This window comes from Loxodonta africana, chromosome 13, assembly GCF_030014295.1.
Source record: "Loxodonta africana isolate mLoxAfr1 chromosome 13, mLoxAfr1.hap2, whole genome shotgun sequence".
NCBI lineage: Eukaryota > Metazoa > Chordata > Mammalia > Proboscidea > Elephantidae > Loxodonta > Loxodonta africana.
In genome coordinates this window covers 57,666,690-57,693,041 of record NC_087354.1, presented here as the reverse complement: position 1 = coordinate 57,693,041, position 26,352 = coordinate 57,666,690, and the positions used below count along the sequence as shown (strand labels likewise).

The following is a 26,352-nucleotide window of genomic DNA, read 5'->3' as shown; positions in this document are numbered from 1 at the left end:
AGGTTATAGCCACCCACTGGTGCTGGCTTTATTTACATTGGCCTGCAAGAAAAAATGACAGGGAAGGTGCCCATAAAAGGAATCCATGGAATAACCTGTTAAGCACCAGGCTGATCCAGTTGTGTTCATTTTCTGCATGGAAGGGTGATGTGTGGAGACACCATGAAGTGTGGAGACACCACGAAGAGTAGTTGCTGCCAACCCTAGTAAGTTCCAACGAGCCTCTCAAAGTTCACTTTTCTCCTCTTTATCTTGGTAATGAATTCCCTGAGCCTTTGGCCTGCCAGCTCAGTTATCCTTCTCCATCTCTGACAAAAGCATAGCTGTGGGGGAAAGATAATATTTTCTTAATCAAACGTGTATCAGTGAGATGCATGCAGCAGCTTCTAACGTATTTTTTAATGAGTTGGTGCCATAGCAGCTTGTCCTAGGAGAAAGCCTTTGGGTAAAATATACATTTGAAGGGGATCTTCTGGATCTATTTTAATTACAGCAACCCTTGAACTTTCTAGGTTTTTCCACATAGACAAGGGAAAGGAAAAATCTGAACAATTATTTGGAAGAGTTGGTCAGTTTCAACTTCCAATCTGGGTCTTTAGTCATAAATACTTGTTTTAGCTGCCACCGAGTCAGCTCCAACTCATGGCGACCCCACGTACAACATAACAAAAACCTAGTCCTGCACCATCTTCATGACCGTTGCTGTGTTTGAGTCCATTGTTGTAGCCCAACGTTGTGTAATGCCTTACCACCTAGGGGCTCATCTTCCAGCTCTATATCAGATCATATACTGTTGGGATCCATGCAGTTTTCATTGGCTTAATTTCAGAAGTAGATCGCCAGGCCTTTCCTCCTACTCTGTCTTAGTCTGGAAGCTCCTCTGAAAACTGTCTACAATCAGTGACAGTTTTTGAAATATCAGTGGCATAGCTTCCAGTGTGATAGCAGCAGGCAAGCCACCACAGCACAACAAGCTGACAGATGGGTGATGGCATAAATGCTTAGGGTTTTGAAAAACCTACATTAGAATCTTTTGTCTGTTGCTTAAACACTCAATGCTATGATTGCCAAGCCTCTAAAGTGAAGGTTATCTTAGTGCCGCCTTCATAGAGACTTAATGAAGATTAAATAAAATAATGACTGAAAAACATTTAGCAAAGAGCCTGGCTCATTTAACGCTAAGTTTTCTTTCCTACATAAAACAAGATTATTTTAAATTTCCATTTTATTTTGCCTTTATACACATAGCCTCTAAGCATTCCAAATATCCCAGGGGCAGCTGTAACAGTGAACGAATAGCCTGTCTGAGTAAAATGAAGTATCTATGACCTGTGCATTTACTAGTTGGGAGAAAAATTTGGCCAAAAGATTACCTTGAGTTCTTCAAGCAAAATCTTTTTCACTACTTTGTTTCAGTGATGAAATTACTTTAGAACAGGTATTGTTCATTTTCCAGACATCTTTGAAAGCTTTACTTGTCCAATACAAAATTTAAGAAATGTGGATTGCTCTTGGAAGAAATAGCCACAATGCTCTGTAGGAGCAAGAATGGCAAGACTGCATCTCAATACTTTGGACATGTTATCAGGAGGGATATCTGGAGAAGGACATCATGCTTTGTACAGTAAAGGGTCAGTGAAAAAGAGGAAGGCCCTCAACAAGATAGATTGACACAGTGGCTGCAACAATGGGCTCAAGCATAACAACCATTGTGAGGATGGCACAGGACTGGGCAGTGTTTTGTTCTGTTGTGCATAGGGTCGCTATGAATCGGAACCAACTCGACAGCACTTAAAAACGTTTTTTAAACGATGCAATTCTGTGATGGTTAGTGTTATGTGTCAACTTGACTAGGCTATGATTCCCAATGGTTTGGCAGGCAGTGGACTAATTCTCTTTCATAATGTAATATAGAATGAGCAAATCTGTCTTGGAAGTAGTATAGCCAGAATGCTTCTTAGGAGCAAGGATAGTGAGACTTCGTCTCATGTATTTTGGACATGTTACCAGGAAGGACCAGTCCCTGGAGAAGGATGTCATGCCTGGTAAAGTAGAGGGTCAGTGAGAAAGAGGAAGACCCTCAAAGAGGTGAATTGACACTGACTGCAACAATGGGCTCAAGCATAACAATGATTGTGAGGATGGTGCAGGACCGGGCAGTGTTTCATTCTGTTGTATATAGGGTAGACATGAGTTAGAGCCGACTGAACAGCACCTATCAACAACAGTGTAACATAATGTAATCACCTCCATGATGAGATCTGATACAGTGTAATCACCTCCATAATGAGATCTGATATAGTAAAATTACCCCCATGATGAGCTCTGATATAGTGTAGTTACCTCCATGATGAGGTCTGAATCAGTGTAATCACCTCCATGATTAGCTATCATATAATGCAATCACCTCCATGATGGGATTGGATGTAATATAATCACCTCCATGAGGAAATCTGCTATGAGTGGCCTATCTCACGTAGGGGGAGTTTCCTTGAGGGTATGGCCTGCCTCTAGTATATAAACGGATGTTCCAGCAAGGCTCGCTTTCACTCTAGATTCTGCGTCTGACTCCTCATCATCTGACCTTCAGTTCTTGGAATGTCAGCCAACAGCCTGCTGTCTGACCTGCCGATTTTGGATTCGTCAGCCCCTGAAACCACAGGAATCAGAAAAACCCTCCAGCCTGATGCCTGACCCGTGGATTTGGAACTTCCTAACCTCCACAGCCGCAAGTGCCTTGGAACTGTGGCTCCTTCATGACCTAGAGGAGTCCAGGTCCAGCCTTTGATTTGGGAGGACCAGTGGGTACAGGAGAAGGTAATAAGAAAATCAGTGATTTTCTGGAGGGCTGTGACTCTTCTTGGAAGCTTCCTGTGGAATTGGAGGAAAGAGACAGAAACACTCCAAACTCACTTCTAAGTGGAGTGTGGACTGAGGTCGTCAGCTCACTTTTCCTAACTTTTTGGTAACCAGGCTTTTCTGAAGAGTTTCCTCAGACTGAAACCCTCACTGCACAATGGACTTTGCAGCCTCCCTGGCAGATCTCCAAGCAGAGACCAGCTGCCCCATCTGCCTAGAGTGCCTGAGAGACCCTGTGACCATTGACTGTGGCCACAACTTCTGTCGTTGCTGCATCCACCAGAGCTGGGAAGGTCTAGAGGACATCTTCCCCTGTCCTGTCTGCCTCCATCACTGCTGCAATGGGAGCCTAAAGAAGAACACCCAGTTATGTCATATAACTGATATTGTCAAGCAACTTCACATCAACAGCAGCGAGAGGAGATGGCAGGAGGAGAGGCCCCTGTGTGAGAAGCACAACCAGGTGCTGGTCCTGTTTTGTGAGCAGGACCTGGAGCTGCTGTGTCCGCAATGCAAGGTCTTCTCCGACGACCAGGATCACTACCTGACGCCCATCGAGCAAGCTGAAACTAGTCACAGGAAGAAGCTCAAAGGGTACATTAAGACCCTTGGGGAGCAGAAGGAGGATGCTGAAAACGGGCTAGAAATGCAAGGCTCAGAATCATTTGAATTCAGGCAGAAGGTGAAACATTTGAGACGAGAATTAAACCTTGAATTTAGTCAACTTAAGGATTTACTAGACCAGGTACAGGATGCCATGATTTTGGAATTAATGACAGAAGAGAAGAATGTTGAAGACAAACTCATTGAGAACAAGAGCCAAATTTCTGACCACTTTTGCATGCCAAAAAATCTGCTGAGTGTAGTTGCAGAAAAATGTGTGCAGGCAGACCTGGCTTTGCTTGAAGGTATCAAAGTATCTACAACAGGTGTGACAACCTAGGAACTCCTGGAGTCTTTTCCTACAAATTAAAGGAGAGTAGCTATCTCTCTTCACAGTATTTTGGCCTGCAAAAAATGATCGGCACATTTAAGGAAGATTTGACTCTAGATCCTGAAACTGCTCACCCTCAGCTTATTATTTCAGAAGATGGAAAAAGTGTGTAATGTGGACAGATGAAACCAGACTTGCCTGACAATCCCAAGAGGTTTACTTTTATCCCAGCCGTCCTGAGTTCTGAAGGCTTCCATTTGGGTAGGCATTACTGGCAGGTCGAAGTAAGAGACATAGGTGAATGGTGCTTAGGTGTATGTGAGGAACCATTTCCTAGAGATGCTATTACATCACCGTCCGGAAAAGACCGATGCTGGCAAATTCAGCAGGCAACTCTTATTTCTGAGGCTTGGGATACAGAACAGGTCACACGGATTGGTGTTTTTCTGGATTATGATTTGGGAGAGGTTTCATTTTATAATTGGAGTAACAGGTCTTATCTTCATACCTTCACTGATACTTTTACAGGAGAACTTAGGCCTTATTTCTCTCTTGGATCTACTTCAAACTCTCTTACAATCTATGTAAACACAGATGAATGGTGAGCTCCTTAGAAACCTGACTTGTACCTTGTTAGCTTTTCTCTCTGTAATTATGTCATGCCTTTAAGATATTGTATAATATAATCCCTTTGTAACTTTTACACAGTATAATTTTATGAGTTATGGTTTTGTTTTTTCAACAATTTTGTCTTTCACTTCCATCACTAATGATAATATAGAGTTTGTTTGTGTCACGGGATGAGTCAACTAGGAATTGTAACTTGCAATTCTAAAAGAGATGGCTTTTTATTACCATGTTTTGCTTACCATTCCTGTTGTATCATCACTAATAAATGTATTTTATCACATTAAAAAAAAAAAAAAAGGAAAGAAATATGGATTGTGTCAAGGATTTAATGACCTGGCGTCATTTGAAGTATTGACAGAAACCAACCACACCAAACCGGTTGCCTTTGAGTCGGTTCTGACTCATTACAACACTATAGGACAGAATAAAGCTTCCCCACAAGGTTCCCAAGGCTGTAAATCTTTACAGAAGCAGACTTCCACATCTTTCTCCCATGGAATGGCTGGTGGGTTCAAGTTGCTGACCTTTCAGTAAGCAACCAAGGGCTTAACCATTGTGACACCAGGACTCCATTGAGAGATGATGGCAAATAAGCTCATTCTGATAATTTGGAAAACTTCCTAATTTCCAGTTAATGGTGCTGGGTGGGCAGAATAATGCCCACCCCCCTCCCAGGATGTCTATGTTCTAATCCTTGGAATCTGTGAATATGTTATCTTACATGGCATGCAGGAATGAAGACTGCAGATCTTAGTCCAGTGAGACTACGTTGGACTTCCAACCAACAGGATTGTAAAGTAATAAACTTGTATTCTTTTAAGCCACTAAATTTGTGATACCTTGTTACGGCAGCAATAGGAAACATACAGCTGAACTCTCAGTGAACACAGGGACCGTCTCCACTTACAGCTCACTAAAAAGATGGTGAAGCATGGGTAGAAAGAAGCATGAACTCACAAGGGCAAAGAGGAGAAGAGTGGATGCAGCCACAAGCCAAGAAACGTTGGTAGCCACCAACAACTGGAAGAGGCAAGGAACGGATTCTCCCCTAAGCCTCCAAAGGGAGCACAGCCTTGCTGACACCTTGACTTCAGTCCAATGTTATTGTTTTCAGGCTTCTGGCCTCCAGAACTGTGAGAGAATACATTTCTGTTGTTTCAAGCCACCTGGTTTGTGGTAATTTGTCACAGCAGCCACAGGACACTAATACGAGCCCCACTCCAGTTTCCCTCTCTACACTAGAGATCCACTGTCATGTGCTTGATAGATGGCCTGGATACAAGTATGCACACTTGCAAAATACATAGTATTTTTGGGGGGTACATGTGTTTTTGATTAATACAATTCAGCTTTATGAATTCAAGGTCTTTCCCTGTTGCCATATGTTATGGATTGAATTGTGTCCCCAAAAATATGTGTCAACTTGGTTAAGCCATGATTCCCAGTATCGTGGAGTTGTTCTCCATTTTGTGATCTGATGTAATTGTCCTACGTGTTATAAATCCTAATCTCTGTCTGTGGTTAATGAGGCCAGATTGGGTTATGTTAAAGAGAATTAGGGTGGGATGTAACACCCTTACTCAGATCATAGCCCTGATCCAATGTAAGGGGAGTTTCTCTGGGGTGTGGCCTCCATCACCTTTTTTCTTAAAAGAGATAAAAGGAGACAGGAACGAGAAGAGAATGGGGACCTCATACCACCGAGAAAGCGGCACTGACAGCAGACTGCACCCTTTGGACCTACAGTTCCTTCGTGGAGAAGCTCCTAGACCAAGGGAATGTTGATGACAAGGACCTTCCCCCAGAGCTGACACGGACAGAAAGCTTTTCCTTGGAGCTGATGCCCTAAATTTGGACTTCTAGCCTACTACACTGTGAGAGAATAAATTTCTCTTTGTCAAAACCACCCACTTGAGCTATTTCTGTTATAGCTGCATTAGATAACTAAGACACCATATGTGTGCACACCTGGTTTGATGCATTTGTCTGCTGCAGGACATTCTGTAGCATGCTTACACCAGATTTTACTCTTCCAATCCCCTGGAGAGGAACGGAGCCCTGGTGGCACAATGGTTAAGAGCCTGGCTGCTAACAAAAAGGTCAGCAGTTCAAATACTCCAGCTCCTTCTTGGAAATTCTATGGGACAGTTCTACTCTGTTCTATAGGGTCGCTATGAGTCAGAATCAACTCAATGGCAATGGGTTTGGTTTTTGGTTTGAGCAAGAGACGCCTAGGTTACCTCCAACTCCCTGTAGCCAAAATAACACCACTTGAATAGAACTTAAATTTTTGCTTTAGCAAGGGAAAAATCATTGCTGGAGTGGGCTATTCAGGATCAGATGGAAAGAAGAGATATTACAATTGGGCCAAAAGTACAATGAGGGGGTTAGCCATCATCTCTTTACATGTGCAGATTAGTGAAAATATGCTTCCTGGGTTTTCCTGGCCCATCCTTCCTCACCAGCCCCTCTGCCCTGGTCCTTCTGCTCCCCAAGTGAGCCCGGGGAATTACAGAGCCTAAGATTCCAGCTGTCTTGCTTGACAAATTGGAATGGAAGTCAGCAGCTGTTTTCCCTGCAGCGTCCTCTGGGAAATCCATGCAACTACATGTTCCCAGCCTGCCTTTGTTTTCAAAACAGTAATGTTCAGATACCAAATTGCACGTGCCAAGTATAGGACGTGTATCTAGCAAGTTCCCAGGTGACGCTAATGCTGCTGTTTAGGGACCAATTAGGAACCACTAGTAGAGCAAAGGAAACCCTGGTGGCATAGCGGTTAGGCACTACAGCTGCTAACCAAGAGGTCGGCAGTTCAAATCTGCCAGGTGCTCCTTGGAAACTCTATGGGGCAGTTCTACTCTGTCCTATAGGGTTCCTATGAGTCAGAATTGACTTGACGGCAGTGGGTTTGGGTTAGCAGGGCAAAACTCGTTGCCTTCCGGTCAATTCCAACTCTTAGCAACCCTATAGGACTGTGGAACTGCCCCGTAAGGTTTCCAAGGAGCAGCTGGTAGATGAACAGCCGACTTTCGGTTAGCAGCTGAGCTCTTACCTACAAGCAGAGCAGTGCTTCTCAAAATTTATTATATGCAAGAATCACCTGGGATCTTGTTAAAATGTAGATTCTGACTCAGTATATCTGGGGTAGAAATGCAAATTCTCAGCAGGGGTTTGAACCAGAATGAACCAGTTCAAAGTCCTGGAAGAAATACAGACAGAATGATGGTAAAAAAAACTGTGCTTTCTCTGAGTCAAGAAACAGAGAAGGTGGACCTGAGCTGATAAGAAAGACCTGGCTCAGACATCAGAAAGGACTATGACAGGTGAGGTTAGGGACAATGAGCATCCAGACTTAAAGCTGGAGGGGACCCTGACGAGAATCTCCTTCAGCTCTACCACTCATTTGCTTGGTGCCGGAGCTAAGCTCCTTAACTTAGGTTTCCATTTCTGTCAAGGGGACGGTTCAAAAGATGTGGCCACACAAAATTAACTCAAAATGGATCATAGAAATAAATGTAAGAGCTAAGATGATAAAACTTCAAGAAGAAAACACTGGAAAAAAAGTTTTGTGGCCTTGGATTAGGCAAAGAATTTTTAGGTATGACACCAAAACTATGCTCCGTAAAAGAAAAAATTAATATATTGGACTGCATCAAAAAGAAAAAAAAAAACTTATTCTCTTCAAAAGACACATTAAGAAAATGAAAAGATAAGCTGAGAGAAAATATTCATAATTTTTATATCTGATGAAGAATTGGTATCTAAAAAACTACAAAGAACTTTTATATTTTAGAAAATACATAAAGAATAAATTTTTTAAAAAATATAAAGAATAAATATTTCACCAAAGAAGATATACTAATGGTTAAATACTTGAAAAGATGTCTAACACCGTTAGACCTTAGGGAAATGCAAATTAAAACCAGATATCACTCCTAGCCACGAAAATGGCTATAATCAAGAAATGTGACAAGGATGTGGGAGGCTGGAACCTTCAAGCACTGCTGGTGGGACTGTAAAATGGTTACAGCCGCCTTGGAAAACAGCTTGGCAATTTCTTTAAAAGTTAGCATACACCTACCACACAGCCATGCAATTCCAGCCCGAGGCATATGCAAGAGAGAAATAAAAACACACGTCCACACAAAGGCTGACACGTGGATATTCACAGCAGCATCACTCACAACAGCCCGCCACTGGAAACAACCCAAGTGTCCATCAACTGGTGCACGGATAAGCGAAATTTATTTTTGTTGAATATACACCCTGTTGTTCAACAATCCAGGTAGACCATGTACAAGGACAGTGGCCCAGGAGGTGGTGGAGCTGGGAAATTTTATTCAAAATCAGGAGTCATCTGGGGGAAGATGCTCTTGCAGGGCAGGCAGCTTACTGCAGTCTGTCCTCCTTGCAGCCACTACGTTTGACCCGTTTTATTCTCCCGTGTCCTCAGGTGGATGAGAGCTGGGCAGACTTGCGTTCAAATGGGCCAGTTTCCTAGACTCTGACAGATAGTTTCTTCCTCTGTAAAGTGGGGATAATAGAAACAAACTCATAATGCTGATGGGAGGGAGGATAAACGAGATTAAATGCTTGTAAGGCACACAACCCAGAGCCTACCTCTCAGAAGCTGCGCTGCAGACATTAGCTGTTAGCGTCCTCTCTCCTATTCTTGCCCAAATCCACTTCCAGGAAAGAGGGCACTATTAGTCCTTGACACTTCAGTAAGAATGAATTTCATTAAATTCCTTCTTTGCAATTGAAACTGTCTTTCTCAGGAGAGAAGAAAGACTTCCTCCTCTTAAGTGAAAGGTGGACATCAGGCTGCCTCCAGCCCTTCTGGAAACCCCTAAATCTCACTCCCTAGTCTCCTTGTTTGCTTACCCACCAAGGACTTTGGGGAAAAAGTCAGTTTTTGGCAGCCCCAAAACCGCACTTTCCCATCTAGAAATGCTGTGCCCTCTGTCACATGGTCCTGATAAGTGTAGTGTTACTTTCAGATCGGCCAGCAGGCATGTCCGGAATGCCAAGGACACAGACATAGTAATACAAATGCCGTGTGTTTGCACATGATTGTTACTGAGGACAATGGTGTAGAGCAGGACAGGGGCAGTGGTGAGGCAAGCAAGGTGCTTTGGGTACAAAATTGAACGAGGAGGCACTCACTCTCAGGTGTCCAGTCTGCACCTCATGATGGTCCTGTGAGTGTTGCCTCCTTAAGGGTGAGGAGTGCAGGGCACAGCATTTAAGGAGGCTCTCACCCTCAGGATCATACTGGTGCAGGGTCATTCCAGACAATGAATGCCTCTTAAATGCTGTGTCTCGCTTGCCTCATCCTAGTCCCAGCCCTGGTGTAGAGAGCCTGGACCCAGGTCCAGATGCTGAAGTTATAGACCACCTCTGCCACCAATTATCTGTGTGACCTTGGGCAAACCGAGGCCTCCACAGTTCTGCCTGTTCTGGCTCTATGATTCTCTGATTCTCTTGGACAATAGAACAAAACAGCTATGGAAATCCCCCACCAAGATTCATTGATCCCAACTTAAATTTCATAACTTCACAGAAGCATCCCCTGCCCACGTAGGCTACCCTCCGTCATGTTCCACTAGCAACTTGCTCATTTTAATCATAGCAATTACCATACTTCATGATATATTTTTTTTATATCAGTCGGGACATTCTAGGTTACGCTACAGTAATAAACAACCCCAAATCTCAGGAGTTTAAAACGACAAAGACTTACTGCTTTTTCCTACCACGTGTCCACTGTGGGTCTGCTGCTCAGGGGCCAGGCTGATGGAGCAATGCCCTGGTCACTGTCCCAGAGGGAAAAGAGACATCCAGAGAGCCTCACGTGGACACTTAACTGCCCAGCCCAGAGGGGACACACATCACTTTCAGTTGTGATCCATTAGCCAAGGAGCCATGGAATACACCCCCGACCTGTGCCCAAGAGGCAGAAATCCAGAAATATTGAGCAGCACTGATGACTACTGCGTGATTGATGTGGTTTTATCTGTCTCTCTGACCAGAATGGTCCATTAGGGATCAGGGCAGGATGGTCTGTCTTGCTCACCATTTTATCCCCGTGCCGACGCCTCATTGGTGCTAAATGACCAACTGTTGACTGACTAAAAGGTTCTGCTACTTTAGGATTAGCAACCAAGACTATTGGTTGGATGGACGTCAACTCTGGGCAAAGTGCTCAGATCTTGGGGGACTCAAGGGCCCAGCTCTCCATGATAACTGGACTCCTCTGAAAGGCAAAATAAATTAACTACTGCTTTTTATAATTTTCTATTTGAGTGCTTAATTGTGGAGGCAAGTGAGGAAGAACCTTTGGGAGTCTGGCAGCATAGTCCAAACTGGCAGTCTACAATCAGAAATGTCTTTGTAATTTCATTCTTCATCTCAAGAGATCATGTGAATTTTGTTCCATATTATACCCATGACTGTAAAAAAACTGTTTTAAAATATTTAACATTGAGTAAAATTATTGCTTCAGGAACATGTGTCATGCTTATCAAGGTCGCCCTAACATCTCCCCTACCCTCCTCATACCTCCAGGGCCCAGAGGGACAGATGTTCTCCAAGCCAGGAAACACAGCTCTAAGCCTCCTTAGATATCTGTTGGGACCTTAAGTCTTAAGCTTAAGGCATCAAGAAGGCCCTCTGTATCTCTTTCCCACTCTTAATTCATTTCCTTCTAAGAATTGTGGTGAATCTTTCTCCCTTATGGGGATAAAACTCCAACTGTATATGGGAATTTGCTTTTATCTAATAAAACACTGTGACAAAGCCCTCATTTTTTTTTCACACAGGTTGGTGGACTAAATCCTCCTAGACCAGTGTTGCTCAAACATCTTTACTCTGGCCTACAATAAGAAGCATATTTTACACCACTTTGTGCAGTGGACTCTGCTGACAATGTCATTTGGATCCCTTCTACCAGGCTGGTGCACCTGTTCCCCAGTTGCCATGAGTATTGGCTGCTAAAGCTCACGGCTGCCTCCTTCCCTAGAGAATTGTCCTTGGGTGAACGGGAGCTGCCTTTCCAGGAGGTTAGGCACTCCCCCTCCTCAGAGCAGCCCACAGTCCCTAGCTGACAGCTGACGTGGGGTTCAGCAGCCTAGTCCCCTTGCCTCAGGCAGAGCCAACTCTGTGGTAAAATTCAAGCTTCGGAGTTCCCTATGGGATCCGGCTTGAGACCATCCTCTTGCTTAGCTTTTTCCTGCCTTATCCGGCTTCCCTCAGCCCATTCTTCTGGGAGCACTCCCTTAGATAGATCACATACACCTAAATCTGTTCCTGGGCTCCACTTGTAGAGAAATGAGACACTGCTCCAAACACACACGTAAATAAGATAAAATTTCCAGAAACAACACTTATGGTTGGTTCATGTGATGCGCCCTGATATTTTCTATACTATCCTTCTATGCTGTTTTATTTTTTTAATTGCTGGTTTGTGACCCTCTAATTTGATTTCAGTTACTGATGAAGATCAAAGACCACAGCCTTCAGTATGAATTGCACCTCAACACAAAGAAAGCAAAAATCCTCACAACTGGACCAACCAGCAACATCATGATAAATGGAGAAAAGATAGAAGTTGTCTAGTATTTCACTATACTTAGATCCATAATCAATGCCCATGGAAGCAAAAAAAAAAAAAAAACTCATTGCCATCGAGTCGATTCTGACTCATAGTGACCCTACAGGTCAGAGTAGACCTGCTTCATAGAGTTTCCAAAAAGCACCTGGTGGATTTGAACTGCCGACCTTTTGGTTAGCAGCCATAGCACTTAACCACTACATCACCAGGGTTTCCCAAGGAAGCAGCAGTGGAAAAATCAAATGATGCATTGCATTGGGCCAATCTGCTGCAAAAGACCTCTTTGGAGTGTTAGAAAAGCAAAGATGTCACTTTGAGGACTAAGGTACATTTCTGCCAATGCCTTAAAAAATATATGTGGTGTGTGTATAGCAAAAATGTGGAAAAATATCCTCAAAATTGTTTACCGTGATCATCTGCAAAGGGGTGAGGGACTTTCTGAGTTGTTCACTTCCATGGTATCTGAGCTTTTTACCACAATCAGGAATCTATTTTTAAAAAGTAAAATGCGAAAAGAAGCCACTGACAAGAATGCAGCCTGTATTCCTTTGAAGCCACAGTAGCAATCTTTCGGTGAGTGAAGTGTGCTTTCAAGAGTCTGAGACGGAAAACATTTCTATATGTTCATGCTGGGAGGCAAAGTCTGTGCTTCAACATGCAGAAATGTTAGCTGAAGTACAAGGGAGGAAACACAGGGAGCACAGACAGGCTCAGGAACTAGATAGACATCTGTGTGCACCAGAAAAAAAAAAAACGCCTATAAAGGAGCAGGACTGAGGTCCAGGCCTGCTGGCTCAGGGCTTGGCAGCAGCACAGGGGGCTGAGTTTGGGCTCCAGCAAGGCCATGGGGACCTAAGGGTAGGGGCCCAGGGAGAGGAGGGACAGAGAAGGTCACGCTGGAAACACAAAGCTGGAGGCAGAGATACCATTTGGTGACAGGAGTTGAATAAAGCTGTCAGGGGCATTTTTTATTAGGGATTGTTACCCTGACTACGTCTTAAAATCACTTGGGAGCTTAAAAAAAAAAAATACCGTGGTCCCAGAGATTCTGATTTAATTTTTTTCTTTGCTTCTTTTCTTACTTCTTTCCTTCCTTCTTTTCTTTTCAATTTTTTAAATTTCCCTTGGAGACTCTAATACTCATTGCTGTCAAGCCTATTCAGACTCATAACGACCTAATAGTGACACTCTAGGACAGAGTAGAACTGCCACATAGGGTTTTCAAGGCTATAGTCCTTACAGAAGCAGACTGCCACATCCTTCTCCTGAGGAGTGGCTGGTGGATTCAAGTCACCAACGTTTTGGTTAACAGCCAAGCACTTAACCACTGTGCCACCAGGGCTCCGGAGATTCTAATAGACACCCAGAATTGAGACCACAATGAAAACTTCAGGCCTAGAGGGGCTGAGGATGCAGACACAGACTCTGATCAGGTAGGTCCTCAGCTAAGGAAGCAGCTGGGTCAGAGACCAGATCTAGAATTTCTCCCATTATGACCCCAGCGCAGGCAGTTCAAACCATCAGCAAGTCCTGGAGGCCCTAAGAGGCCTAAAACTGCTAGTCGGAATGGAGTAAAGAGACAGGGAAAAGAGGCCATCCGTGGGTACATGGATGAGTACACTTATGTATTCATACAGTAGAATATTACATAGCAGTGAAAGTGAATAGCCCAGAGTTAGAATGGCACCAACATGGATAACCGTCAAAAACCCAAGAAGTTGTAAAAGCAAGTTGCAGCAAGATATATATATTATGATATCATTTATGTGAATTTTCAACTACAGAAAACAAAAATCATTTATATTGTTTTATGGCTAAATGTATATGCATTAAAGACCATGAAAATATTCATGATAATCAAACACACTGACTTCAGGACAGCAGTTACCATCGGAGAGGGAAGAAGGGGAATAGGGCTGGAGAGGGAAGAAGGGGAGTGGGGTTAGAGAGGGATACCAGGGATCGGTATGAAGCAACAGACTATCGACACGAGCAACAATTTGGGTGAATCTTAAAGGTGTCACGCTGAGTGAAAGAAGCCAGTCTCAGAGGTTACATACGTTGAGTCCATTTATGTGGCATTCTCAAAAGCACAAAGCTACAGTGTTAGAGAGCAGAATAGCGGTTGCCAGGGGAGAGGTGAGAGAGAGTGTGACTGTAAAGGGATAGTGTGAGGACAGCTTTCTGGTAACGGGACTCTTCTGTATCCTGACTAGGGTGGTGGAAACATGAAACTGTACATGTAGTGAAAGTCGTAGAACTGTACACCAAAAGAAGAAGAAAAAGAGTCAAGTTTATTACACGGTAGTTTAACAAAAGAAACCAAAAGAAAAAGTCTGAAGCAAAACTACAAAAAATGTCAAGACATGTTAAAGCTAGACAATAAATCCGTTCGGTTCTGTGACTCAGTTTTCTAAACCTTCTGCATATTTAAAATGTCATAATAATAGTCTAATAGCTTAAAGTATGAACAACATTTTAGGGCTGCAGGGGGATTTTGAGATAATTCACTTAAAATTCTCTACTTAAACAGGCTGAAACTGAATTTTCACAACTAAAACTCCTGACTCCCAATCCAGTGTTTTATCCACTCTGGTTATCGGGAACTGAAGTCTTGAACTGATAATGAAATTAGTCTTCTTCAGCTCAGGGAAGCTCATGAGATGCTAGAATCACCCAAGGTTAGCCAGCTAATGGGAGCAGAGTGCAATCTTCGTGAATTTTTCGGAATCATAAGCTCTTCGGTTGTAAGAATACGTCTCATTTTGTGTTGTTATATGTTACATTATGGTTTAGCTGAAACGATTACTATTCCAATGATACCTACTTAAAGATTGTTTTTGTTAGACTACTTGAAAATTCATATATGAGAAGTATTTTAACTGAAAGCTTTATAGTATAGTAAACCAAAAAACCCGTTGCCATCAGGTCAATTCCTACTCACAGCAACCCTATAAGACAAGTGTAGCACTGCCCCATAGGGTGCTCAAGAAGCAGCTGGTGGATTTGAACTTTTAGCCCTTTGATTAGCAGCCAATCTCTTAACCACTATACCACCAGGGCTCTTATAGTACAGTAGTCCCCCCCTTATCCATGGGTGATATGTTCCAAGACCCTTGTGGATGCCCGAAACAGTGGATAGCACTGAACCCTATATATACTATGTTTTGACCTGTACATACTTACCTATGGTTAAGTTTAAATTATAAATTAGGCACAGTTAGAGATTAACAACAATAACTACTAATAAAATAGAATGATTATAATAATATACTGTAATAAAAGTTACATGAATATGGTCCCCCAGGCAGGACAGAGTGAGAAGGTACGAGATTTCATCATGCTGCTCATTTAACGTTTTGGGGCCGAAGTTGACTTTGGGCAACTGAAACTTCAGAAAGCGAAACTGCGGATGTGGGGGTGGGGTGGTGAGGGCTGCTGTAATCGTTATTCTAATTATACTCTTATTCCCAGGATGGGGACCAATCCTGGCTCCCTCCAGTAGGACAATTGGAAGGGTCTTGGATAGCTCTCTTGTACTGACAGAAAAACTCAAGATACAAACTCAGAAAAGGGGCAGAACGTCAGAGAGGTAAGGCAGCATGGAACGCAGCCTGAAGGCCAACCCGTGCCTGCTATGGTCATTTTAGAGGTTGTTGATGGGGTAGCAAAGATGATTCCCTCAGAGAGTTGGAGTTGAGCTCTTCGTGGTGAGCACTGTGATCTTGTCATGTCTCTGTTGCATACAAGCCCATGAGCGTGGGATTCCAGGTCCACCACCGCCTGGGGGGGCCCTGCCTTTCTACTCTCATCTCCCATGGTTCTCTGATGCCACCTCATGCACCCTGTCCCACTGCTGTTCTCATCAATCCTCAAATATACCACATCCTCTATCTCCTCTGTGCCTTGGCATAGAATGCCCTTCCCTCCTCTGATGCCGTTATCAGCCTAATGAACTCCTACACACACTTCAAGACCCCATTAAATGTCACCTCCTCTGCAAAGCCTTCCCCTACTCGCCTGGTACACTGTGTTCCTACAGCACCCAGATAATATTTCTAGTCTAGTCCTTATTGTGTTATTTTGTAATTATCTGTTTTCATGTTTGTCTTCTTTGCTAGACTGTTACCTTGCAGAGGGCAAGGTCTGTGTCTAATTAATCTTAAATAATTAAGTGGGTTACTCTAATTAACCTAAGCATACCAGTACTAGTTGCCATTGCCTCGACTGTAACTCATGGCCACTCCACATATGACAGGGAAGAGCTGTGCTCCATAGAGTTTTCAATGGCTGATTTTTCAGAAGTAGATTTTTTTTTAGATTACTAGGACTTTCTTCCGAGGTACCTCTGGGTGCACTCAAACCGCCAACCTGAAATTAGCAGCTAAGCACGTTAACTGTTTACTGCCCCAGAGACTCCTACCTAAGGGTGGATCCTGTTTTCTTTTTTTCTTCCCCCAAAGAAGAGTATAGTGCCTGGCACGTTTGCATGATTAGTAAATACTGAAAAAACAATTTCTGAAGACCCAGAAGGTTGAAAAGTATCTCCTGGTGCCACTTAAGACATTCCTCGCTTTCAGGCAGGAGCCTATTGAAACCTGATCAACATTTTTCTGAAACCTAAGAAGCCGTTGGGCAGGCATCCCAACGTTGTTGTTGTGTGCTCTTAAGTCAATTCCCACTCGTGGCAGTCCTATAGGACAGAGTAGAGTTTCCTAGTCTGTAATCTTTACAGAAGCAGATCGCCAGGTCTTTGCTCTGAGGAGCAGCTGGTGGGTTTGAACCACTGACCTTTCTGTTAGCAGCTGAGCACTTAGCCATTGAGCCACCAGGTCTCTACATACTTCATATCATAAATTTGAGGAAATGTTTTTATGCCTCATGTAAATTCCTCCTACTGCATCTTCCCAATTATCCATAGTCCTCCAGTCGGTAGAAAGAGACAAGCTCCATGGTCACTCATACAACAACCTTAACAATACAAAACTGAGTAGGATGGCCACATGGGGCCAGGCTGCAAAGGCTTCCAGACCAGCATTCTGTCTCAGAGAGTAAGAACAAAGGACACCTGTGAAAGTCTGCGGTGCACCTCCCTGGTTCATTCTTTCATGCATTCTCACTCCACTGATGCTTAATGACAGCCATTTAAATAATGACACGGTTCTGCATAAAACCAGCAGAGGAGTCTAAAATGCACATCTGATCCTGCCTACCCTCAGATTGAAACTCCTAAATGATTCCCCATACCCTCAGGAAAATTCCAAAATCCTAGCACGGTATACAAGACATTCCAAGATATGAATTCTGAGCCCTGGTGATACAACATTTAAGCGCTCAACTGCCAACCAAAGGTTGGCAGTTGGAGAAAGACATGGCAATCTGCTCCCTTAAAGATGACAGCCTAGAAAACCCTATGGGGCAGTTCTACTCTATCACATGGCGTCGCTATGAGTTGAAATTGACTCCACGGCACCTAACAACAACCCACTTTTACCTTTGCTACAACCTTCCTTCAGGCCTTTTGCTCCAGCTGTACTAAACTGCCGGAGTCTAGTGGTTCCCAAATAAGTTATGCCGAGTTACTCCGAGCTGCACGATCCAGGCAAAAATTAGTTATTCAACAAATCTTTAATTATCATCTCTTTTCTGGAGCTGTGCTAGGCCTGAGGCAGATAACAAGATCCCATCCTCAAAGATCTCATAATCTGGAAGAAATTTTCAACAACAACAACAAAAAAAAATGACAAGCAATTGATAAGCGATGTCATCTAGGTGTATGCAAAATGTGTCAGAAGCTCAGAGGAGGAGCTCCTTAAATTTTCAGAGCATTAGTTTACCCCGTAAAATAATACCTCAGCCTCCAAAATTAGATTAAGAGGGAGACCAATAATAAATCAGCGTGTGGTTCCAGTTAACAAGGACGAGACCAGCGACATCTTACTTAACTAATGAAACAGAAATTGGTTACACACCCACCAAAGCGTGCAAAGCCCTCAGGTAGAAATTCAAATCCCTCCTTGCTGGCATGAATCCATATCTGTAGTGTTTTTTTAAAACGGATGTACAAAAGTCACATGGGACAAACGCTTTCATAAAATACGCATATGGAAATCACTCCACCAAGCATGAGATGGTCAAGTTCATAATCACCTGAAATTAGCAGCCACAGTCTGCTGATTACAGCCTAGAAAACCCTATGGGGCAGTTCTAGTCTTTCCTATAGAGTTGCTGTGAGTCAGTATCGACTCAACGGCAGCTAACGACAACAAGAGCTGTAATTTTGACGTCAAAAAAAAAAAACTGGAAAATATTTTAGAAATAAATAACACAAAATATCAAAACTTTTGGAATGCAGATAAAGCAGGACTCACAGAGAAGAAATCAATGGCTTTAAATAACTATTAGTAAAGAAATATAAAAATCAATGAGCTAAGAAATTAAAAAATTAGACAAAGAAAAATAGAGTAAATTCAAAGAATGCAGAAGGAAAAAAAACAATAAAGTGAATAAAGGATGCATCTGGACAGTTGTGAATATTCCCTTAACCACCATTTTTCCGTAGTATTAAGATATACGAATACAACTAATGGAGAATCCTATTTTCACAGACATTTTTGAAAGTGTGTTTCTAAATGTCCCTGTCAAACGAATGCATAGGTATTATTATCAGCTGAAAAGCCTACTGCTCAAAAAATGGACATATCAGGCATTAAAATCAGGAAAGACTAACTTAAACTTACTTTGAAGAAGCCTTTTTGACCATGACCAAGTGAATAATTGAGATTCTCAGTGAGGAAGAGTAATTAGTCCTGCAGAAACTTAAAGATCATCCGAAGAGTTAAAGTGTTCCATTATGACACCATTCATTCAAACACATAAAATAGTTTCAATAGAAAGACCTTGACCCACCCCCCCACCTACATACAAGTATGACTTTTTAAAAACAGAACATTTTTAGAAATTAGTCTCTGAAACTGTCAAATATTTTTGTCATCATTTTGAAGTTTATTAACTAGATGGTAAATCTGTTTTTCTTAGAGCTTAGGCTGACACTTCTATTTATTTGTAATGTCTTTATTGTCCACAATTAAAATCTTTGTAAGAAAAAAAAAAAAAACAAAGCAGAACATAAATAAACCTTAAAGTGGGGAGAACAGTTATGGCTTACGGTTCAGGGTAACCTGCCGAACACACACGCACTTTGAGCTCCTCTCCCTGCAGAGTCTACATTACAAGGAAACTGAAGGAATAAAAACATGACAAAGTCAATGGCAATGAAGAGAATCAGAAGGACCATCAATGGATGAGAGATTTCAACAAATTTCTGCAAGATGAAAAGTAGACACTTTTTCTTCTGGGAGTAGAGTAGTTTGAATATTCTGAAGAGTCCTGCTACTGAAAGCTGAATCTTGTACAAATTACAACAAACCTGACTTTAAATGCATTGCTGAGATCATAGGAAAGTGAGGGGAATCTCTAAAAGTCAAATTTTTTAAAAAAGAGGAACGGAGAAGGGGAGGGAGGAAGAAAGAGGAAGGGGTGGGGCAGGAAAAGAAAAATGATAAATGAGTCAAATGCAAGGCAGTGATTGTATAAAGTGATTTTATCCTTCATGCGGTAAGTGTGCTTCTAAAACCCACCAAGCTATAGGATTTTGCTCAGTAAAAAAAGAACAGGACAGAGTAAAGCTGGGGCTGGGGAAAACACTCCAAAACTGGACAGTCTCATAAAACATTTCATTAAATATAATAATAAATCAAATAAATACATTCATAAATGCTATCGCCATTTTAGTTTTCTAACAAATAAATACCACAGTAATCATAGACAAAACACGTAAGCTTGCTTGCTGTGTGCAAGGTTCTGGCTTCTGAGTAATAAGGGAGAGATGGAAGGAAAGACATCCTTCTTAGGCTGAGGTGCTGGGACACCCGAGGTGGAGGGCTGTGGATGGTTGCCCGTCTTTCTTCTGCTTTGGCTTAAAAGAGAAACCCCACCCTTGTTGTTTCCTCGTTTCCCAAAGAAACTGACCACGCAGCTCCAAACACGACCGGACACCACAGAGGACCGTCCTGCAGCAGGGAGCATGACTGTCCTTAGCTGCAACACCTTGCACACGCGTCCCAACCCCAGTGAGTGCAGGTGATGACTAGGATGTGTTCTTTTGTTTTCTCAGTGTTGCCTGATGGAACGCAATGTGGACTCCTTGTCTCTCTTGGGTAACACACCTTCTCTCTTTCCTTGTGAAATTATTATTCCAAGTTTCTCCTCAACACTTTAAGGCTTCTCCTTTTTGTTAACTACTTGGGTTCTTATAACCAGAATATTTATTCATGCTTGCAATGCTGGCTTAAATATTTTTATTAAAAAGAGTACTCTAACTCATTAGAACAGTGCAATACATATTTCTGGGGTAAATTTGTATGGATAAACTGGTGCGAGAGAGAAGTTGAGAGGTGTGTTTGTGTGTGTGTGTGGTGTGTATCATTCCATAAGATACTGTGTTGGCCAGATAGCTTTTAGTTTTTAAATTTTTTTTTTCACCTGACGTTTCTCTAAAGCACCAAGCATAATCACCATGTAAAAATTTGTGGCTAACGCTAACATAATTTGTAGTTTTGGTGATTTTATTCCCTTGCTTTTCTATGTTGTACATGTAAATTGGCACATTACAAACAAAACAGAAGAGACTGCAATGATGTAAAAAGCAAGGTTGCCCCGAAGGCAAATGCTGATAGCAGCTCTGCAGTCTAGAGACTAACCCTTGAGTCCAGGGCAAGATAAGTGAGCTAAAGCTGAAATTCGTCCGTTAAGCTAGGACTCACTCCTTAGAGGATCGGAAGTATCCTTGGTGGCACCCTTGGATCCTAGAAAACAAATGAAAAGCCACTGTTGATGAAAGCAACCCAAGCTCAGCCTCTCAGGATTCCCACAAACCAATCTCCATGAATATAGGGGCATAAATTCTGAACAAAATATTAAGAAATTGAATCCAGCGATATGTAAAAAGGATCTATATCATAAGCAAGTAGGGGTTATTCTAGCGATTCAAGGGTGGTTTAATATTTACACATTGATCCATATAATTTACCACATTAACAAAACAAAAGAGGTGAGATAGACCATAAGGTAATTTAATATTTAACAGGCGGAGAAAAAGCATTTGGTAACAACTCTTAGCAAACAAGGAATAGAGATAAACGTTCTCAGTCTGACAAACAGCATCTATATAAAAATCCACAGCAAACAGCTTACTTTATGGTGATATACTGAAAGCATTCCCTTTGAGATTGGAAATGAGGCAAGGATGCCTTCCACTCTCGCTTCTGTTCTTCAGTGTGCTGGTTCTAGCCAATGCAATAAGGTAAGAGAAAAAAAATCACAAGGATTGGGAAGAAAGAAATAATACTGTCATTATTCAGCACAAGTTGTATACATAAAGAAAATCAAAAGTTAAAGTATCAGAATTACTGAGTAAATTTAGCAAGGTCACTGAATACAAGATCAACCTGTAAAAAAATACTCTATTTCTATATACCAGCAACAAAGAGAATATGAAATTTTTAAAAATGATCTTATTTATAATAGCATCAACAAAATCAAATCCTCAGGAAATACGCAAACTGGAAACACAATATTATACCATTATACACCTACCAGGATGGCTACAATTAAAAACTAGATGATACCAAGTGGTGACAAAGGTGTGAAACAATAGTAACTCCCATTCACTGTTGGTGGGAATGTAAATTAGCACAACCACTCTGGAAAATTCTTCAACATTATCTAGTAAAGCTGAACATATACCTTACCCTATGACCTAGTGCTTCCACTCCTATATAGCCAACAGAAATGTATACATAAATTCATCAAAAGATCTGTATAATAATGATTGTCACAGCATTATTCATAATGCCTAAATGCTGGAAACACCCCAAGTGTCCATCAATATTGTTGTTTGTTGTTGTTAGGTGCCATCGAGTCAGTTTCAACTCATAGTGACCCTGTGAATAGCAGAACAAAACACTGGTCCTGTGCCATCTCTAAAATCATTGTTATGTTTGAGCCCCTTGTTGCAGCCACTGTGTCAATTCATCTCCTTGAGGGTCTTCCTCTTTTTCGCTGACCTTCTACTTTACCAAGCATGACGTCCTTCTCCAGGGACTAGTCCCTCCTGACAACATGACCAAAGTACATCTCACTATCCTTGCTTCTGAGAAGCATTCTGGCCATATCTCTTCCAAGACAGATTTGTCCGTTCTTCTGGCAGTTCATGGTATAGTCTATATTCTTTGCCAACACCACAATTCAAAGGCATCGATTCTTCTTCAGTCTTCCTTATTTGTTGTCCAGCTTTCACATGCATATGAGGCAATGGGTCAGGCACACGTTAGTCCTCAAAATGACATCTTTGCTTTTTAATACTTTAAAGAGTTCTTTTCAGCAGATTTGCCCAACGCAATACATAATTTAATTTCTTGACTTCCGTTTCAATGGGCGTTGATTTTGGATCCAAGTAAAATGAAATCCTTGACAACTTCAATAATTTCTACATTTGTCATGATCTTACTTATTGGTCCAGTTGTGAGGATTTTTGTTTTCTTTATGTTGAGGTGTAATCCATATGGAAGGCTGTGGTCTTTGATCTTCGTTAGTAAGTGCTTTAAGTCCTCTTCACTTTCAGCAAGCAAGGTTGCATCATCTGTATATTGCAGGTTGTTAATGAGTCTTCCTCCAATCTGGATGCTGCGTTCTTCTTCATATAGTCCAGTTTCTTGGATTACTCGCTCAGCATACAGATTGAGAACTGGTGGTATAGTACTTAAGAACTTGACTGCTAACCAAAGGGTTGGCAGTTCAAATCCACCAGCTGTTCCTTGAAAACCCTATGGGGCTGTTCTAGTCTGTCTTATAAGGTTGCTATGAGTTGGAACTGACTCTGTGGCAGCTAACAACAGTAACAACAATAGATTGAATAAGTATAGTGAAAGGATACAACCTTAATGCACACCCTTCTTGACTTTAAACCACACAGTATCCCCTTGTTCTGTTCGAATGACTGCCTCTTGATCTAAGTACAGATTCCGCATGAGCACAATTAAGTGTTTTGGGATTCCCATTCTTCAAAATGTTATACATAACTTGTTATGATCCACGCAGCCAAATGCCTTTGCACAGTCAATAAAACACAGGTAAACATCTTTCTGGTATTCCCTGCTTTTAGCCAAGATTAATCTAACATCAGCAATGATATCCCTCATTCCACATGCTCTTCTGAATCCTGCTTGAATTTTTGGCCGTTGCCTGTCGATGTACTGCTGCAATCTTTTTTGAATTTTCTTCAGCAAAATTTTACTTGCACATGATATTAATGATATTGTTCAATAATTTTCACATTTTATTGGATACCTTTCTTTGGAATGGGCACAAATATGGATCTTTTCCAGTCAATTGGCCAGGTAGCTATCTTACAAATTTTTTGACGTATACAAGTGAACACTTCCAGCATTGCATCCATTTGTTGAAGTATCTCAATTGTATAATAATATTTGTCACAGCATTATTCATAGTGCCCAAATATTGGAAATGTCCCAAGTGTCCATCAATATTAGATTGGATACATAAACTGTGATATTTTTCATACAATGAAATACTGCACAGCAAACAACAAGAATGAATGCAATATTGGTACATCAATATATCTCAGAAACATAGTATTGAAAAAAAGAAACTAGATACAAAAGAGGACATGCTATAGTTTCCTTTACATAAAATTCAAAAACAAGCTAGACTTATCCACAGTGCTAGAAGTCAAGATGATGGTTACCTTCGATAGAAAGTAGTAAGTGGGAGAGAGCACAAGGGGACTTCTGGGTGTTGGTAAAGGTCTTGTTCTTGACCTAGGTGTTACAGAGGTGTTGTTATGGACTGAATTAAAAAAAAAAAAAAATTACCATCTAGTCGATTCCAACTCATGGTGATCCCGTAGGACAGAGTAGAGCTGCCCCACGGGGTTGCCAAGGAGCGGCTAGTGGATTTGAACGGCTGACCTTTTAGTTAACAGCCGTAGTGCTTAACCACAGTGCAACCAGGGCTCCATGAATTGAATGGTGTCCTACAAAAAGATATACCTAACGTCTGGTACTTGTGAATGTGACCTTGTTTGAAAATAGGATCTTTGGAGATGTTATCAGTTAACAGGAGTTCAGACTGGAGTAGGGTGTGTCCTCATCTGATCTGAGTGCTGTTCTTATAAAAGAGAAGGAATCCACAGGGGGAACATAGTCTTGTGAAGGTATTATCTACAAAGCAAGGAACATCAAGAAATGCCTGTGTCTACCAGAGCTGGAAGAAAGAAGGAAGGATCTTCCCGTAGAGCAGACAGAGAAAGCATTGCCCTGCCAATGCCCAGAATTTGGAGTCTCAGTCCCCAGAATGGTGAGACAATAAATTTCTGTTCTTATAAGTCACCCTCTTCATGGTATTTTGTTACATCAACCCTAGGAATCTAATACAGGTGTGTTTAGTTGATGAAAGCTTATCAAGATTTACAATAATGATTTCTGTATTTTAAAGATAATTATACTTAAATTAAAATGTTTTAAAAAGGTAAAGATAGACAGGTGAAAGAGGATGATACAGGTGGAGAGAAGTGTGGGGGCAATAATGTTTTCATCATAAAAAGTGGGGAGTCAATAGATATTATTATTCATGGAAGAAGAAATGGTGTTGTTGGTAGGTGCTGTCAAGTCAGTTCCAACTCATAGCAACCCTATGCACAACAGAATGAAACGCTGGCCCAGTCCTCTGCCATCCTCACAATTGTTGCTATGTTTGAACCCACTGTTGCAGCCACTGTGTCAACCCATCTTATTGAAGGTCTTCCTCTTTTTTTGCTGACCCTCTACTTTACTAAACATGATGTCTCTCTCCAAGGACTGATCCCTCCTGACAACAAGTCCAAAGTATGTGAGACACAGTCTCACTATTCTTGCTTCCAAGGAGCATTCTGGTTGTACTTCTTCCAAGACAGATTTGTTTGTTTTTTTGGCAGTCCATGGTATATTCAATATTCTTTGCCAACACCACAGTTCAAAGACGTCGATTCTTCTTCGGTCTTCTTTATTCATTGTCCAGCTTTCACATGCATATGAGGCGATTGAAAACACCATGGCTTGGGTCTCTTGCACCTTAGCCCTCAAGGTGACTTCTTTGCTTTTCAACACTTTAAAGAGGTCTCTTGCAACCAACTTGCCCCAATGCAATGCATCTTTTGATTTCTTGACTGCTGCTTCCATGGATATTGATTATAGATCCAAGTAAAATATAATCCTTGACAACCTCAATCTTTTTTCTGTTTATGATGATGTTGCTTGTTGGTCCATTTGTGAGGATTTTTGTTTTCTTTATGTTGAGGTGTAATCCACACTGAAGGCTGTGATCTTTGATCTTCATCATAAGTGCTTCATGTCCTCTTCACTTTCGGTAAGCAAGGTTGTGTTATCTGCATAACACAGGTTGTTAATGAGTCTTCCTCCAATCCTGATGCTGCATTCTTCTTCGTATAGTCCAGCTACATGAGGTTGCAAAGGTGACTAATAGAGAAACCAAGCCTAATGATAAAATGATAGAATGGGGTGTGTGGCAGAAGGCAGTGAAGTAATGAACTACATCCTTACTCATCATAGCAGAAGATTAATGGGCAATGCTTAAACCAAATTAAAAAAAAAAAAAGTCAGTGCAAGCATTTCACAATGAGAACGTATTTAGGTAAATCTTTGCTGTGTAACAAAACAATCCAAAGCTTCGTATCTTAAAACAACAATTGTTTGTTATTTCTTATAATTCTATGATTCGACTGACAGGTCTTCTGTTGATTTTCTTGGGCTTACCCATAGGTTGCACTCAACCGGGGGGTCGGCTGGGCTGGGAAGTCCAAGACGGCCTCATTCACATGTCTGGCCATTGGTGTTGGCTGTTGGGTGGAACACTTCAGTTATCCTCCACATAGCCTCTCATTTTTCCACAGACTAGCCCACCTTCCTTAAGTGATGGTCCCTGGACAGCACTCCAAAAGGTCAAAAGCAAAGGCTGCAAGGTCACTGAAGGTCTAGCCTCAGAAGTTGTAAAATGTCACTTCTGCCATATGTTACTAGACAAAGGAAGTCACAAGGTCAGCCCAGATTCAAGGAGGGGGAAAGAGAATCCCCCTTTCAATGGGAGGAGCTGCAAAGGGGTGAACATAACAGGATAGCCGGAATGTGTGGCCATGCTTGCAATCTACAACAGCCTGCCCCCTGTCCATAATCATTTACAT

At 41.8% G+C, this 26,352-nt stretch overlaps 1 pseudogene; it reads left to right on the top strand.

Moving 5' to 3' along the window:
• The first annotated feature begins 1,777 nt into the window (after window positions 1–1,777).
• Window positions 1,778–4,653, top strand: LOC111752869 (tripartite motif-containing protein 75-like; annotated as a pseudogene).
• Window positions 4,654–26,352: the final 21,699 nt, after the last annotated feature.